Below are 6,000 nucleotides of genomic sequence, written 5' to 3'. Positions count from 1 at the left end.
GTTTCAATTGCGAGCATGATGTTGCTTTCCGGTATGCGAAACGACCTGAGCTAGATTTACGATACATTCACATGGTGCAGATTTCCGGCTGAGAATCACAAGCGATACTTCGGCCCTAAAGTCATCCATAAATACTGGTAGCGCGTCGTTATTTGAAACGTTTCACTCACCACCTTGCGATTATACAATTTTCATATGCACTCACTGTGACAGAGAAAACATGATTTATTACCGCAGAGCACGGCAGAGCAGCGAATGCAGCAGGTCGCAGCTTCAGTGCAGCGCACGTTTCAAGTTGTGCAGAAAGCGTTGTCTAGGGACTACTGGATCTAGGGGCGTTTCCTGCGTTTGTACCTAGGCAAATGGCATTCTTAGGGAGCAAAAGCGCCCAGAGGCGCGGCGCCGCCGCGGTTCGCGCTTCCCCGAGCGGCGGCACCACAGTCGAGGGCCCTGCTGCCCTGGAAAAATGAATTGCGCGTGCGAATTGTGCGGATGTAAATGCGCCGCCGGGCGTGCTGGAGCACGCCGGTCTACTGCATCGCCATCTGTCACTGCAGCCTGGAGTCATTGCTGGCAAGAGGAAAAATAAAGGTGCAACACAGGGCCTCCGGGATCAGCAGTTATGGTTGTCGTGGAGGTCATGCATGCGTCCGTGTATGTGTGGGTGTGAGTGCGTGTGTTTTTCTTTTCTTCAGTGAAACCTGGCGATCGCATTTATGGCTGATGCAACTTGAAAGGAATCTCGTGTAACCCACCAGGCACAGTGCAGGTGTCCTTCCGGGCTTCGTATCACCGTGTGTTTGGAAATACTAGACAGTTTTAGTATAGCGTACGCTATACCATTGCGTACGCTAAAAAATAGCGAATCGTCACTGCGCATGCGCTGAACGCTAAAAGAGATAGCGGGTATACGCCTCGTGCACCGCCTATAGAGGCGCCACTGAAAGCCACCTAGCGGACGCTTCCAACAATACACGCGGGAGCAGTAGCAGACGACAACCCTTTGCAGCAAGGGTGGCTGAAGTTCGCGGGTGCCAGGCTGCTTCTTCTACGGTGACAGCTGTAGGGAAGATTCTGACCTCTGTACGAGCGGGTATGAACACAATGTTACCGGTGTTTGGGACAACATGGTCCACATACGTGCAAGGTGTGTCCCGCAGACAAACGCCATGAACCCCATTTACATGACGTGGAGCTCATGTTCACTAGCCGATAAATTTTGTTGAGTGATGCGATCTCTCGATGGTTTTTTTTTATTCTACCCCTGCCGCAATGCTGATTCTGTACATGAATAATAAGCACCCGTCGTTAGTGCAGACTTATATCAAACAAATCCACACGATGCAATCTCTGCATATGCCGTTGTGATTTTTCTGTCGATGAATACATGTGACATCGCCGAATAAGTGCAGTCGAAGTCGCCTCAAGAAGCAATTGCTGCATTAGCCGATGAAGTACCGTTCCCGCTGCAGTTTGTGCAATTTTGAATTCCCCAAGGGAGCTGCTTGGAAGCGTACAAAGCTAAAGACTCACTAACTTTTCAGTACTTTCTTATATTACTAGAGAGAGGTGCCACATGATATATTTAAAGGCAGAGCAGCGCCAGTCAAAGTAGATGAGCGCGGGTGGCAAGGCCCGGTTTAGTCGTCTGCAGCGTAAGCTTAAGAAAGAATTCAGTTGAGTATAAAACTCACAAGCAAGAAGGGATTACGTTGTGAAACAAAGAAATCACTCGGCGTGTTAAGTTTGCTCAGGCAGCATCGAGGTGTGATGACTTCCCAAACGGGACGCGAACTTTTCAGTGAGAAATGGAACAAAAATACCATATGCAGCAGCTATTAGGAATTCTCGCCCTGAACTACCTATGTTCTAAACACATTTCCGAAAACGCAAACAATATCTAAGATACACTCAGGTGAAAAGAATAAAGCTGTTAAAGAAGCACTTCCTTGGTATCATTCCGATAAGACACGGCGTGATTTATACCCTTTACAAACAAGGCAGGATGAAAACTTCGCAGCTCATAAGAATCGACAAGAGTTATGCATGGAGTAACTAGCAACAGTTAAACATGTGCGAAGCCACGCATAAAATAGATGTAAGAACATGAAGTGCGCGACAGCTGGTGCGAGGATTTACCGCGCCACATGAAACAAACAATTTCAGTTCTTGCAAACTTCAGTAGCTTTAGCATACAACGCAATACGCTCGTGCAGTCGTGGTACCTGGCTAGCGCAACGCGGTAGCGGAAAACAATATAAGTGGCAAACAGCATTCAGAACTTTAGTGAAATGCCTTTAAACCACATGCTTCACTGCAGACGAACTTCGTTGCTCACACGTCTAACTATGATCGAGTGGAAAAAAGGAAAGGATGAGAACAAGAAATTTCCCTTCGAAGCGACGATCCATTTTTGTTACCGTTGCGCCCGCTGATGAGGCTTTGCGTGGAATGATTAGAACCGTATCGCCGGCCCGTTTTCGCCGGTATTTGAGCCCCCAACCCTACAATTCTTCTGGGACATTCCTTGAAGCTTTGGCCACCCCACACATGCGAATGGTGTTGCCTATCTTGCTCTGAAAACGTGAATAAGACAGAGAAGCACGATCAACGACAGAAGAAACTACGGCGCGCGCCAGTCTCCTCTCCTGCGTGTTCTGCGCACGGCCGCCACCAGTGGCGCGTCCGTCGGCGTGCACGGCGCGTATAGCGGGCGTACGCAACGCAAACGAGCTAAGGGCCGATTTACGCCCAATCCGCCCATCGCCGCACGCCGCACCGCATGCATGCGGTTCGTGAAAAACGGGCGATCGTCGCGATCGGTCACAAAATTGCATTTACGCTGAAACCTCAAGATGTGGTGCGGTTCACATGCGCCCTCTAGTTGACCAAATAGGTAACCTGCAACTGGCAACATGCATCAGCGAGTTGGCAGCCTCGTGTACTGGCGACCAGCAATATTTCGCATCGTGCCAGGATATTGTTATTACGTTTGCTGTATTATTAGTTATTTTTTTTATTAGTTAGCTCGAGCGGTTCGAATGCGCCTGCATCCGCACTTCGGTTTGGGGACGCGACTCTGTTGAAAGCTCGCAAACATTCGGCAGTGCGCAGAGCAACACTGTTCGAAGTCGGCAACTATCGCCAACAGCAGACGACACTGTCATATTTTTGTCGATGTAGGTTGGAGCTTCCGCGTCATGGTGAAAACGCAACTCTTGCACTGTCATTCTGTGCTGATGTGTGGCATTGACGTGGTGAGCCACCTTTGGAACACTGTGCAGTCGTCTTACCTGTGCCGCTTTTTTATTATTTATTTATTGCTACCGCATAATGTTGCGACGACATACGTCACTATGTGCTCGGTTGTGTACGGTACGATGGCGCACTTTTTGTAGCTGTGCTAGCGAAAGGTTGTGCTGTGGAGAAGCGACGTACCATCGCTCCTCGGCTGGACGAAGCACCAGCGCGGAGAAACGGGAAGCGACCCCATGCCGAGTCGAGTTCTGAGAATCCTCCGTAGCCCTCAGCGTCTCGGCTACCGGACAGGGACCGAGAGTTTGCCCCCTCGAACACCTGCAGCTCTCACCTGCGTCTTTTGTAGAAAATAAGCGCAGTATGTTTTCTGCCACCAACCGATGCGCACTCCTTTCACGGACGGGGCCAGACCCCGTACGTAACACTGGCGATGAGGCAGGAGTTGCGAAGCGGATCTATAAGTTTTTGAAGGCCATGGCTGCAGGACGAATGCACGGCGCTGTCGAGCCTTTCTCGGCCAAATCATGGGAATCGTGGATCCAGCGCCTCGACTTTTACTTCGTGGCGAGCGACGTCAGCGAGGAAGCGGGCACTTCTCCTCACGCTTTGTGGAGCCGACACTTTCGAACACCGTGTGCGCGCTGATAGCGCCGAAGTCAACTTAAATGATTTAGTGACACTTCTTAGGCGGCACTTCGACACCAGGACATCCGAGCTTTAGAGCCGGTACGTGTTTCAAAGACTCGACCAACGGCCAGACGAGTCGATCAGCAGCTACGCTGCGGCCCTCGGAACCTTGACGGCCGACTGCAACTTCGGAGCGCTGCCTTCGGCTACAATATCGACGACGTTACCTGACACCCAAATGACCGCTTCAGCGGAGAACCCAACTATGCCGCCCCAAGGTGTGATGCTGCGGGACAGGTTCGTCCGCGGCGTGTGGGACGAACATCTTTCGCAGACACTGTTCGCAGAAAAAGCCTGACATTTCAATGCGCTGTGGACTTAGCCTTGTCAGCGGAAAGTGCGTCTAGGCATCAGCGAGATATCAAGGGAGTGGCAAACTCGGAGGAAATTGACAGGACGTCGCAAATCACGCCAGGAGGCAAGCATACGTCAGCGTGACATTGCTATCGATGCGACGGCTTGCACGACCCTGAAACATGCAAATTCAAGACAGCCGAGTGCCGTTTCTGCTCCAAGGAAGGTCACGTCGAGCATGCCTGCATCTCAAAGAAAAAGAAAAATACGGAACCACGCTCCGACAACTAGCGGCTACGGGCACACACTGTCAAACCACCACCTGTCAGCACTTCCTGCTGCAAGCTGCACACAGATAGTGTACGTACACACTGCCCCAAGTTGCTTGTGGACTTGATAGTGGAGGGAAAGCCAGTCCAGTTTGAGGTGGACACAGGTACAACGTGCTCCCTGATAAGCGAGGACACGGATTACAGAAGGTGGAAGAAAAACACTCCGTGGCTTTCATGCGAGCCGCTCGATTTGTGCACATGGTCAGGTAAACAATTACACGTCCTGGGCTCCGCACAAGTTCATGTGATGTTGAGATCAAAGGACTATCTGCTGCCGTTGTTGGTTATGATGGGCACTGGGTGCAACCTCCTAGGAAGAGATTGGTTTTTGGCACTTCAAATTCAGGTGAAGGGGATCAACCACGTTGGAGAGCCAGCACTAGAAATTACAGAGGTCGTGGGATGACACCCAGATGTCTTCAAGGAAGACATTGGAAACTATACAGGTCCTTTAGTTCACGTGGAACTCGAAGATGGTGCGACAGCAATGTTTTGCAAGGCTCGTCCGATTTCAGTGGCGCTGCAGGCGCTTATGGAACATAAGCTTGACCATCTACAGCACCAAGGCATCCTAAAACCAACGCAGCATACCAAATGGGCAACCCCATTGGTACGTCTTCAGAAGACCGACGGTACACTCAATGTCTGTGGTGACTACGGGAGTACTGTTAACACTGTTACTGTTAATGCAGCAGCGAAGAAGGCTCCGCTACCAACTACAGATGAAGTGTTTGCAAACCTACATGGTGGAACCCTCTTCTCAATGTTGGATCTTTATCAAGCATATAAACAACTGAAAGTTGATGAAAAAAATGGCTGTGGCTTAGGTAAGGTTAAGCCCAGGATGCGAAGCATACTAGCCTTTATTTTAGTTGTTGAACCACTGTTTAGCTTGGTGAACTGCTGTTGCGTGGCTATATTTGGTTCGGCTAGACGAAGAAACAACTCATGCGTTACTCTGCTTAGCCTTGGACGCCCCGCATTGGACGCGGTGAGCGTCGAGCAACGCAGCGTTCGGCGCGGCAACGAAATGTGCGCCTGAGCAAGCGACGCACGCCTGAGCCTTAGAAACAGCTCATTTCTAAGGCAACACCGCATTCACTAGAGGCGCTTTTGTACCGCTTTGAAGCATCGTACTCGTGGCTCAGTGGTAGCGTCTCCGTCTCACACTCCGGAGACCCTGGTTCGATTCCCACCCAGCCCATCTTGCAAGAGTTGAGCCAAAGCCACTTCTCCTCTGTCGTGACGTCACGGTGTCACGTGGTTTCAAGGCGACACCGCCGCGCCTGAGGAGCTGGGTTGAGCCCTCGTAATATGCTTCGCATAAAAACAGCAGCACTGCTCACAGTGAACACCACAAAACGACTATTCAGCGTGGAATGCCTCCCGTTCTGAATTTCTGCTGCACCAGCTATCTTCCAGTGCCTGA

The sequence above is a fragment of the Dermacentor albipictus genome, unplaced genomic scaffold, assembly GCF_038994185.2.
Source record: "Dermacentor albipictus isolate Rhodes 1998 colony unplaced genomic scaffold, USDA_Dalb.pri_finalv2 scaffold_42, whole genome shotgun sequence".
Classification (NCBI taxonomy): domain Eukaryota; kingdom Metazoa; phylum Arthropoda; class Arachnida; order Ixodida; family Ixodidae; genus Dermacentor; species Dermacentor albipictus.
Note: the sequence above shows the minus strand (reverse complement) of the source record.